This window comes from Heteronotia binoei, chromosome 8 (genome assembly GCF_032191835.1).
Source record: "Heteronotia binoei isolate CCM8104 ecotype False Entrance Well chromosome 8, APGP_CSIRO_Hbin_v1, whole genome shotgun sequence".
In the NCBI taxonomy this organism is placed as follows: domain Eukaryota; kingdom Metazoa; phylum Chordata; class Lepidosauria; order Squamata; family Gekkonidae; genus Heteronotia; species Heteronotia binoei.
The window spans coordinates 87,029,712-87,042,655 of NC_083230.1; positions in this window are offsets into that span (position 1 = coordinate 87,029,712).

A 12,944-nucleotide genomic window follows, 5' to 3' on the forward strand; every position below is an offset into this window, starting at 1 on the left:
GTATCTAGTTTTGGAGGTGTTTTAAAAATGGGCAAAATTGATTTAATCAGAAGCAGCAGCAGGAAAAAGAAAAATATATGTGCCACTGTTGAAAGATATTGTCACCATTGTTGTTGTTGTCCTACACAGGGCTTTTTTTGAGCAGAAACGCACAAGAATGCAGTTCTGACTGGCTTGGCATTAGGGGGTGTGTCCTAATATGCAAATGAGTTACTGCTGGGTTTTTCTTTTTGTAAAAGCCCTGTGTGAAACAATGCTGATGCCATGGGTGTGGCCTAATATGAAAATGAGTTCCTGCTGGGCTTTTTCCTACAAAAAAAGCCCTGGTCATCACCATCATGAATGACCATATTACCTGCCTCCCAGTTATCTAACTTTCTCCTCCTATGCCTTAGGCAAACATCCACATGCTTTGTGAATCCCTTTCCCGGACTCAGAGTTTATTGTGTTTTTTATTGCTTTAAAATAAAGTTCTGTGTTTATTTGTGTGGAAAGCTGCTGCTGGAGCTAGAACACGCTGTCCTTTTGTATATGTGACAGAATGGCTCTGGAACTCTTATGTGCTAGTCAATCATAGAGTGGATTCTCTTGACCCTCTCCTCTCCATCTCACTGCCTCTTTATCAACAGTAATCTCATTGCATCCTAACTGCCTTGTGTTACATGTTCAGATTTCGAATCAGGGCCATTATTGCAAAGAGGAATTAAAACTGCACAGCAGTGAAAAAACTTTCTGGAGTGCTAACATATTTGTAACCTTGCCCATGGTACCCAATCAGTGTCTTCTGAACTGGGATGTGGGACATTTGATATTGTTTCACCTTTAAATTGCAAGTGTTTTCAAGTCCTCTTGGTGAGCAAATATTCTGGGAGGCTGCTACACAAACAATCGGTGTTTATAGGGCTTCTGTTACAGATTGCAGGGGAGGAAACACGGACAACCTGTTCTCTATAGCTTCTCTCTACATGTTAAATGTTTCTTCTAGTCACAGGCACAAAACATTGCTTATTCATTGCTGACTGTTGGTATTTTCTGTTTTTTTCTATTTAGATATTTCTATTCAGTTTTGTCTCTAGTGGGAACACAAGTGGTTCACAATATTGTAATCCTCTCCTCTGTTTTATCCTCACAACAGCCCTGAACATTTTGGGATTCATTCTTGCCTAGCTGCTTAAAACTGGGAACAATAATGATACTGGAGGTGGCAGGAATGTGCATTAGGGTTGCCAGTTCTGGATTGGGAAATACCTGGATATTTTTTTTGGGGGGGGGGGGGTGGAGCCTGAGGAGGGTCAGGTTTGGAGTGGAGAGAAATTTCAATAGGGTATAGTACCATTGAGTCCACCTTCCAAAGCAGCCATTTTCTCTAGATGAACTGATCTCTGTTGCCTGGAGGTCAGTTGTAATAGCGAGAGATCTTCAGCCACCACCTGGAGGCTGGCAACCCTATGCTTCTGATTTCTCTTTCTGTGTGTATGCATATGGGGGGGGGTATATTCCTATACAACATAAACCTCTTCCTTTCACTGTTAGTATGTTTTAGGATTAATGCAATAAATGCAATATAGGCATTTGTTGTTTGTGGAAGTTTAGGCAATGTAGTGCTTATTGTGGTCACTTTACCTGACCCAAACCAGGCAGAAGCATCCTTTAGAGCCCTGTGCCTCGATAGGGAAGAACAACTTTTGCATAGAGAAAATTCCAAGTTCATTTCCAGCTAACAGATCTCTTTCTGGATAGCTTCCACCAATCATAATAGACAATACTAAGCAGGATGAATCAATAGTCTGACTCATCATAAGGAAGCTTCATATGTGTGTTGTATAAGAGTGAAACATCTTCCTTCAAGCTGTAGGGCTATTACATCTCTCCAGTGCTCAAACTACAGTGATTTTGTTCTTAGAAAAATGTGATTCTTTTCCTTAGCTAGTGTATCCTTTTGATGGTTAATACTCAATTGAATGAGGCTACCTGGATGTCATGTACACTTTCTGGATAATGCCTTTGACATTGCTAGTGAAAGGTGACATATGTCTGCCCTCTACCATGCCCAAAAATATTTTGAGGAGGACATCTAGCTTTTTTTTTAATTAAAAAAATAGGCTCTTAAATACTCTATAGGCGGAACATTCCTCTCCAGCACAGTTCAAATGCAGGAATACTCATGTATCCTTTCCCTCCCTAATAGCAAAAAAACAGCACAGATCTCTTTCGCTAAAACTATGCTTTGTAGAAGTGAACATCTTCCTCGACTTTTTTAAAAAAAGTTGTGAACTGAGCACAAGTTTGATGGGTTGCAGCAGTAAACCTCCTCCATCCTCCGTTATATAGAAACCGAGTATCATATTACAGCATTCATTGTCCTGGCCTGGATGGCCTGGGCTAGCCTGATCTCATTAGATCTTGGACATGAATAGCATAGCTTCCTCTGACTTGAATAGACCAGGCTAGCCTGATCTCATTAGACCTTGGAAGCTAGACAGGATTGGCCCTGGCTAGTATTTGGATGCGAGACCTCCAAGGAATACTAGGATAATGACATGGAGGCAGGCTTGCCTTAAAAACCCTACTAGGTCAGCTGGGATTTGATGTCAGTTCTTCCACCACTCCCATAGCCCTAGGTTTCAGCCCTGGGTAGGACTTGGATGAGAGACCATCAAGGAAGTCTAGGGTGCCTGTGCAGAGGCAGTCAATGCAAACCAACCACCTGTTGTGTTCATCTCTTGCCTTGAAAGCACCAGTTTAGCCCAACTGAAAAATCTCAATATTATCTACAATAGCTCTTAGCCCTCAAATATTTTTCTTTCCAGAGCTCTTCATTCTCTGTCTTTGTATCTTCTCCACATTTTAACTCTGTTAAACACAAATGCCTTCTCTACATAATTTGGTACTTTCTTACTTTGTTTTGGACTCCTGAAATCTCTCTGTCTCTTTATTTTACCATAATTATGCCTTTTATCCTTTCATTCTTTTCCCAGTTCCTGTCATTCATTCCAAGTTGCATCTATTGTTTGAGACACATCCGCATCAATCATTCATTGCAGGCTGTTGAATAATGAACAAAGTATACATCTAAGCCTTGCTCGGTAAATAATTAATCCAAGAGGCTGCCAATGACTTGCTAAGCTTCACATGAGATGCTTTCAGGTGGTAACTAGAAAAAGTCCTACAGAGGTTTCATTTCTCAATCTGAAAGTCAAATGGAGAAGTACCTTTAAAATGAATTAATGGGAGAGGAAAGGAGGGCAAAGTGAGGCCATTTTGGGAGGGAGAGAACATATGGAGGAAGAAGGAAAACAGTAAAATGGAAAGATGAAATTATATGAAATAAAGAGCCACTTGGGAGATGCCATTCTTTTAGATACCTTTTAAAAAAAAATAAAAAAAAATCATGTTGCACATATCTGTCAGTCTGCTTGTCTCTCTTCCTTTTTTCCTTTCGATTGTTATAGAAGGTCATTGTTTAATCCATGTTTAGGAAGCTGTCTTTATTGTTGTGACATCAGCAGCCACTAAACCAGGCTCATCTCAGACAAAAAATCTGCTTGCCTAACAACCAACACGTATCTCATTAAGGAGTGGGATCAAGATTGCCATTAGTACTGGATTTAACTTACTTCAGACGAAAGGCCATGGAGGACTTTGTTTTGTTTACAAATATACAAGAAGAGCCAAATGGAACAAAAAGGACTCCTGCAGCAGACAGCAGAGCCATTAACCTTGCTTTGGTGACTTAAAGAAATACTGTGGGCACATATTCCCCCCTGGTTGCTTTCAACCCAGCTAAGCACATGCTCTGTTTCTCTCTGAATGTATCCCGTATAAAACTTGCTTTAAGTTGTTTTTCTGTCCGACCTGCTAGTTGGAGAGCATCACCTCCCAATGACGAGAGACGTCCCAGATTATTGAGAAAGACTCTCCTCAGTTATTGAGGGACATTAATGTTCTTTTGTTAAGTCCCTCACTATTTACCAGTTGACTGAGACCAGCCCATTCACAGTAATAGAGGTAGCCAAACCCATAATAGTAACATTGGATTATTGCCTTGTGCTCTGAACAAGATGTTACAGAATAGTTAATACCAGCTTGGAGATTTGGGAGCACAAGAACTGAGGTATTACTATGGAGTTGGAGGGACTGTTTCTATAATATAGTGGGTTCTATGCATGGCAGAATCTCGGAGTAAGTGATAACAAGCTCTTTATTAGGAATCACATAGTAAAAGGTCACAGTGCAAGACTGGCGTTGGGGCCCAAGGGCCAAACTTATCTACACCTCTGGGTTCCCGCGCAAGCATGTTATTGGGTCATTCAAACTGGTGGGGGCTTGTGATTGGTCCTGGGCAGTGGGGGTTTGAATCCTACAGTCCTTTGTTCCCAAGTCTCCAAGCTCAGTCAGTATGGCTCCAATGAGCCAGGAGGAAACACCAAAGTCTTCCCTTGAGTCCGCATATATAACATCCCTCCCCTCTTAGTTCGCAAGCCCCTAATGGATATAGTCTTTTAGGTATGCGGGCTTATTTATTTATTTATTCCGGGATTTATATCCTGCCCTTCCCACGAGTGGCTCAGGGCGGCTTACGGTGCTTTCGCGTCGACCGCCTGAGTGCAGGAGTTGGCGGCGACACGGTTTCTGCTTCAGGCATTGCTGGTGGAGGCCCTGGTGCCAAGGGGGAATCTGCCGGCTGGACTGGGTCCTCCGAGGTTTCTGGCGCTGATGGTGGTTCTGTCTGTTCCACTGGTTCTGGCATGGATGTTGCTGCTGGCTCTTCTGCTTCCTCTGGCTCACGGGTTGTTTTGCCAAGAGCAGGAGCCAGGGAGGTTGCGTTCTAGTCCTCGTCTTTCCCCCTGGGCACCTCTCGTGCATGTAATTGGTCAATGTGTCGCCTTATTGTGAATCCCCCTCAGAGGTAACCGTACATGATGGCCTCTAGTGCTCAGGATACTTGTGCTGGTATCCAAGGTGAAGGTCATCCCATTATCAGATACCAACATGTCTGGGAGGCCGTGTGGTGAATACCCTGCGTAACACACCTAATGCCGCCTGAGAAGAGGTGGAGGCCACTGGCACTACCTCTAGCCATTTGGAGTAGGAGTCCACAATGAGGAAGACTATATGCCCCTGGAAGGGCCCCGCGAAGTCAAGGTGCAGGTGGAACCAGGGGTTGCGAGTGGACTCCCACTGTTGGGCCGGGGTGAGGGGCGCCACCAGATAGATCTCCTGGCATGGCTGACATTGGGCCACCCAGGATTCAATGGTGTTGTCAATTCCTGGCCACTATACATAGCTGCAGGCCAGCGCCTTCATGCGTACAATCCCCAGATGGGTTTCATGCAAGCTCTGTTAGGACTCACTGCTGCAGTACCGGGGACACCTTCACCCTACTTCCCCACAACAGGCTATTTTATACACAGACACAAACGCCGAGAATTCCGAGCCCACCCGTCCTTCTGGCCACCCCCTCCACATGCAGTCCAGAACTCGGGAGAGAGTTTTGTCCTTGGAAGAGCAGCAAGCAATGTCCTTCTCATTCACCGGGTGGTCTGGGAGGGCTTCCAGTGATGTGGTCTGGAATGCCGGGGCTGCATCTGGATCCATGGAGGGCAGCGGCAGGCGGCTCAGAGCATCAGTGTGACCCATTGCTTTCCCCGGGCAGTACTTAAGGTCATACAGATAACCTGCCAGGAAGATGGACCACCTCAACATCCTTGGTGAAAGCATTTGGGGCGTTTGTTGGTTGGGGGTGAACAGGCCCAGCAAGGGCTTGTGGTCTGTCAAGATAGTGAAGGGCCGGCTGTACAGGTAATCGTGGAATTTTTTTACCCCTGCCATGATAGTCAGGCCCTCTTTGTCTATCCAAGCGTAGTTTCGCTCCGGTTTTTGTAAGGTCTTTGAATAATAGGCTACCGGAACCTCGCGACCATCTGGCAGCCTGTGAGCCAACACGGTGCCGACCCCGTAAGGCGAAGTGTCACATGCGAGCTGTTTGAATTCAAAATGTCTTTTACTGCCTGGAACGTGGTGGCTTACCGATGACTCCAAACCCATGGTGCCTTTTTGTCCATCAGTCTGTGTAAAGGCTCTGCTACCTTCTGCTTGGAAGGAAGGCATGGCAGAAATTGAGAATTCCCAAGGATGATTGTAATTCTGCCTTGTTGGTGGCAGCTGGTGCATCACAAATGGCCTTTATTTTGTTCTGGGCCAGATGAATGCCGCTCGTGTCCACCGTATACCCTAGAAAGTCTATGGTGGGCACCCCCAATACACATTTTTCCTGTTTTACCTTTAACCCTGCCCCCTTGAAACGCCGTAACACCATTTGGAGGTGGTCGCCGAATTTGTCTTCGGTGGCTGCCGCAATCAGCACATTGTCAAAGAACTGCTGGACCCCAGGGATGCCTTTAAGAAAAGAGTCCATCAAGTTCTGAAACACTCCCAGAGCCATGCTGACCCCGAACTGCAAGCATCTAACTCTGAAGGCCCTCCCAGTGCGTTATGATAGCTTGAGCTTCTGCTGTGGCGGCGTCCACAGGGAGCTGTTGGTACGCCTGCATCAAATCCAGTTTCCCAAAATTTTTTGCTCCCGCTAAGGATGCTAACATGTGGCTTACCACCGGGACAGGGTATACATGGCCTTGCAGCGCCTTATTAATCATACATTTATAGTCAGCACAGATGCGTACACTGTAGGAATCATGCCCTGAGAAGCTGCCTGGTTCTCAGGTCTCACAGACAGGAACGTGGGTGAGACCATGTGTCTGGCATGCCAGCCTGGAGCGCCTACATTCCCCATTGTGTCTGAAGAGTCAAAAGGACACAGGCATCTCACATCTGTGTTCAACCACATTCTCACTCTTTATGCTGACCCTTGCAGTATTGACAAATTGATGACTGTATTGAATCCTGTAAACAATGGTCTGTCTCCATTGAACAGATGCTTCCTGTTATTTAAGCACTATGTACTAGGGTAAATTTAGCTTCAAGACAGGATGTATAAATAAAATAAGGGTTGGCTGAAAAGTCAGACCTCTCTGCTTCCTTAAGATACATGGGTCACATGGGTCAAGTGATCATTCCTTCAAGTGGCGCCCAAAGCAGGGACCATTCAGCTCCCGAAGCAGGGACAGCTCACCGAAGCAGGGACAGCTCACCGAAGCAGGTACAGCTCGGCAGCTCAGCTCCTACTTATCAAACACGTGGCATAGGCCCCGAAGTGCGCACTCCGTCGTTCTCAAGTGACCCCTTTCATTTGGTAAGTATGGGTGGATGGTTCTCTCAGGCTGAGCAGAAACATTTAGGTGAGTTAAAGTTTTTGACCCAAAAGTCTGGCGGGTCCATGATTTCTGGCCAACTCAAGACTCTGTTACAAGAGATCAGTAAGCAATGCCCCTGGTACCCTAAGGGAGGTTCTCTTAAACTTCGGGACTGGGCAAGAGCCATCTCCAGAGAATTTGGTGGCTGATGGTTTTTGCAGTTCACAATGATTTTTTGGTTGCTTGTATTTATGTATTTTGTCTCCTTTCAAGCCTATTAGTTTTACATTTAACACAGTTTTCTATCGTCCCAATTTTTCATTCATTTAAATCTGAAAATTCCTTTTGTTGTTAGTTCTGAATTTTTATTTTCTGAAAAGAACAATGTTTTAAAATTCTACCTCACAAATTTTGGTTCCTACAAGACCTTTTTTCATTTGAAGTTATAGCATGTGTTATAAAAGAACATCTGTATTCTTCCTTGGATAAAACTACCCTCTCACTGTGCATCTTCTCTCTTAAGTCTTGAAAAACTAATACTTTGTTTTATCAGTGACCCAATTATTCTGTGTCGTGTTTCCCATAGAAATACCTTTTCTAGATTTGCTGGTAATTCACTAGGCAGAATTCCTGAAAACTCTTAGTCTTCATTTGAAATCTGGACTTTAATAATGTTCTACATTCCTCAAATGTATATCTTCATTTGCTCTCTTAATGTCATTAATAGTTATGTTCCATCTATGAGCTGTACATATCAATCTTCCTATTTAGCTATTTGGTGAACCTCTTACCTGTGGAAAGAGCCATCTACATGCTTATCTATTTTATTTTATGAAGTTTCAGCCTCTCCATTATTTCAACCTTCTTCATCAAGGTGCATGTTTTAGCACCCTGTTTTATGCATCAGTTTTGAATTATATCTTTGCACTGCCTCACACATCTCCTTGGCTGTGCAAACTCCTTACTAGGTTTTTTACTAAGTTTATATATGTATTGCATGCTTATTATAAATAGATTTAAGAATTGTTTTGTGTGTTTGTCAAGGTTTATTAACCAGAATTCCCTTTTAGGATTTTGTTGTTAAAGTTTGTTGAAACCCACTCTCACACCTATGTGAGACCCACAGAACAAATTTTGGATGAACTGGCACAGAGAAAAATGGTCTAAATTCTCTGATCCAGTTCTCTAATCATTTTGAGTCTGATCCCTCGTATACATGTATGTTAAAGCTGGCAGTGTTCTATTGAGGCCTCAATTTTGTTTTGTTTGTTTTTGAAGTTTTTCTTATTTTTGACAATTTCATATGTTCCAAAGCTATAGCAAAAGTTTTCCTTCCCTTTTTTGTGACCATTTACATAATCCAGGGGTAATTCCTACTCTGGTAATCTCTTTTTGGAGCTCCAATCTTATGTACAATTTCATGTTTTCTTTTTAAAAAATCATATCTATTGCAACAAAGTAAAAAGCCTCTCATTTATTTATTTATTTAATTTATTTATTTATTACTTTACATTTATATCCCGCCCTCTCCGCAAGCGGACTCAGGGCGGCTTACAGTATCATAAAAACAATCAATTCCATAAAACATATAAAACCATAAAACATTTATCAAGTTAAAAACTAGTACGCTATCTCAATCTAGTCTGGCGGTATTGGGTTCTGACTATGACCGCCAGCTTCTGTAGGATGTCTGGTGGCAGCCCATTTTCAGTCAACCAGAAAAGCCTGCCTAAACAGTTCGGTCTTACAGTCATGAATCTCTAGGTGCATGCTTTCTATATGGGTGTACACTAGCCTGAATCATGAGAAGTGATGCATAGGTTTATATTGTGGATTTGTATTCTGCTTAATGTATGGTGTACAAAATTTGCCCTTTAACGATGGAAGGATAGAGACCTTGTCAAACTAAGACTCCATGTGAGGAGAAAGAAGTCTCCAGTCCAAAACAAGTGTGGTAATTTATCTATTGTGTGCAACCCTATCTCAACAGGGTTGAGCTCAAGTTATGGCAGGCTTTAAAAGGAAAAAAACACCTATTATTGTTGTTTTGTTTGTTTGTTTCTCCAAGTATGTTTTCCAGGCTCTTCCATATCTACCCAGAGGTCCTGAAATTTGCCTGGTCATGCATCATTGATGTTGGAAGGAAGGCCTCCCCGCAAACCCCATTCAAACTGAGTTATGGAGAAAACTTATTTCCAGGGAAATTCCTCTGCCTAGCAAAAGGCTGGTTGCCCCAGCTGATCACAATAGCAGCCCCACTGCCACTTCCAAGTTGTACTTCCAAATAAAAAGAATTCCTTTTGGCTGCAATAGAAACAGATTTCCCTGTGAAAAGATTGTCATGCATTGAGCACGCAAACTCTCCATGAACTCAAGAAAAAGACCTTTTGTTAGACTAAGGGAGGAGGGGAACAAGGAATTATTCAGGAAATGGTTTTTGTATTGTACATACATAATGTAGCCAGTATGGACTGTCCATCTCTGGCAATGCTCTCACCTAAGTCTGAATGTGTGTATCTTAATCACCTAGGCCACAATAAGTTGCTTGCCATAAAGTCACATTAATTGATTCAGTCTATAGCATGTCACTTGCATACGTCCCTTGCATATCCAATTAGGGCTAGGGTCTTGAGGTTATAAAACAAATGGTGTTATATCATAAATGCTTAGCTATGATCAGGCTGTAAAAACACCTTACTATATTATCACCTATTATCTATGGATAAAGTAGTTGGGGTGAACATGAGTGTGTAGATAGCCTTAAAGAAAATAAAAAAGAGTGGCATGTAGGAATCATGCCCTGAGAAGCTGCTTGATTCTCAGGTCTCACAAAGACCACAGACAGGAACGTGGGTGAGACCATGTGTCTGGCATACCACGTTCCCCATTGTGTCTGAAGAGTCAAAGGGCACAGGCATCTCACATCCATGTTCAACCACATTCTCACTCTTTATGCTGACCCTTGCAGTACTGACAAATTGATGACGGTATTGAATCCTGTAAACCATGGTCTGTCTCCATTGAACAGATGCTTCCTGTTGTTTGTTTAAGCACTATGTACTAGGGTAAATTTAGCTTCAAGACAGGATGTATAAATAAAATAAGGGTTGGCTGAAAAGTCAGACCTCTCTGCTTCCTTAAGATACATGGGTCTAGTGATCATTCCTTCAGTACGCTGCCATTGGGTTTGATCAGGGTTACTATGGGAGTCTCCCACTTCGCATTAGCGACTGCTTCCAGAACCCCCTGGACCACGAGGCAGTCGAGCTCCTCTTTGATCTTGGGCCTCAGAGCTAGTGGCATGTGCCTGGCCTTCAACCATATGGGTTGCACATTGGGGTCCAGTGGTAATGATATGGGGGCCACGATGTACATCCCCAGAATTCTGTCGAAAACAGCGGGGAACTCTTCACACACCTTTTGAAAATCTCTTTGAACAGGGGTGTAATGGATCCTTGTCACTTGGATGCCCAGGACCTGGAACCAGGACCGACCTAGAAGGCTGCACAGATCGCCCACCACCACGATGAGGGGGAACTTGCCTTTGAACCTTCCGTATCTGATATGGACCAGGCCCACTCCCAGGACTGCAACCTCCCGCTTCTGAAAGTCCTGGACTATGAAGTTGGTTGTAACTGGGCTCCCCCCCCAGGGTACATCTCCTTGAACGTGTGGGCTGAAATGACCATCTGGCCCACCCCAGAGTCTACCTCCATTTTTCAGGGCTTGGCTTCTGTGAACACAGTCATGTAATATTTATCCAGGGAGGGAAGGGGCAACTGGCATACCTGGGTCCCCGAAGTGGTGAGTGCCTGGATGTCGTTTGCGAGTGTGACCTCGTGGTGGTGGCCATTCTGTTGGCGAGGAAATTTCCCTTGGCACAGTGCTGCCGACTGGCACACCCGGGCTATGTGCCCGGCCTTCCCGCATGTATGGCAAGTCGTGCTCCTGAACTTGCAAGTGCGCCACTCAAGTGGCTCCCCACAGCTGGCGCAGGTCTTGAGGGTGGTCGATTCTGTTGCTCGTGGCCTAGGCTTTTGTTGGGTCGCCTGATGCAGCTTGAGGGCATCGTCCCCGTCTGAGTCGTCTGATTCTGCAGCTGGTCCCCGGGCAGCAAGCCTTCTCTTTGTGCGCATCCTTGGCGGCGGTGGCTATGTAGGGCCTACTCCAAGGTTGACTTTGATTCTGTCACGATTTTCCGATGGTCCTTCACGTCCCTGAGGCCATGAGTGAACTTCACAAGCAGAGTCTCTTCCAATTGTGTGCTGTACTCCACCTTCCTGCCCAAGTCTCATAGGAGGACTAGGAAGGTCACTATGGTCTTGTTCAGCTCCTGGAAGCTGTCGAGGAACTGTAGTTTCCGGGTGAGGAGAGTAGGCTTCAGGACGAAATGGCTGGTCAGTGCCTCAATGATCTTGTCGAAGGAAGATGCCTCGAGTGGCTCCGGGGTGCCCAGGCTCTTTGCTAGCTGTAGCGTGGCGATGCCACAATTGCTCAGCAGGATGGCCTTCTTGATTTTGGGTTCATCATCCTTGATTCGCTGTGCCATGAGGTGGTACTTGAGTCTTTTGACCCGGGTTTCCCAGGTCTTGGGCTGTGCCATGTCGAACTCCGGAATTGAGTTTTGTGATCCGGACGCAGTGGCCATGATCAGGCTGGGCAGCGATGCCTGTTGCATGGTGGCGCTGGAGCTCAGTGCGCTTGGCGGTGCCGGGGTGCCCTGGACCTCGCTCATCCGGATTCCACCTTCGTTGCCACTGTAATATAGTAGGTTCTATGCATGGCAGAGTCTTGGAGTAAGTGATAACAAGCTCTTTAATAGGAATCACATAGTAAAAGGTCACAGTACAAGACTGGCTTTGGGGCCCATGGGTTGAACTTATATACATCTCTGGGTTTCTGCGCAAGCACATTATTGGGTCATTCAAACCGGTGGGGGCTTGTGATTGGTCCTGGGCTGCGGGGGTTGGAATCCTACAGTCCTTTGTTCCCAAGTTCCCAAGCTCAGTCCATATGGCTCCAGTGAGCCAGGTGGAAATACCAAAGTCTTCCCTTGAATCCACATGCATAACAGTTTTTTTATGAGAGGGTACTAAAAGAGCTAAATATATACAGTTTGCTTCCACAGTGTCTGAGGGTGGAAGAAACAATGACAGAGACTAATGACAGAGATTTGAAGCGCCTGAAAATGCCAAACAAGGAGAGGAGAGAGACCGATTATAATGTCATGCGCAGCATTGTGAGATTATATAAATTTAAAAGATGGAGGAGGAGGAAGGAATTAAAAGATAAGTTAGATTCCCCCCCCCCAAAAAACAATGTGTTTCATTAAATTAAATTAGAATATAAAAGGAAACAAATTCTTAGCTATTTTTTTCTTTTAAATGTTCTTTTAAAGATTTTCGTATCTTTATTAGATTGTAAACCTGCAGGCAGAGAACATTCTGATGTGATGCTCAGTGTAATATGCTTACTACATGTTCCACAGCATAAAAATAATTAATGATTAACAGTGATTTGTTTTACTAATTTCCAGGAAATCTTCCATCCACTAATTGACCTAGACCCAGGCCTACGTAGCTTTAGCAAATTAATATGTCATATGGTTCTCAGCTGACCAATGCCCATAAGTCTTCATCCAGCTTGCAATATAAATGTGGAAGGTCAATTTCATGTGTGTGTCTCCTTCAG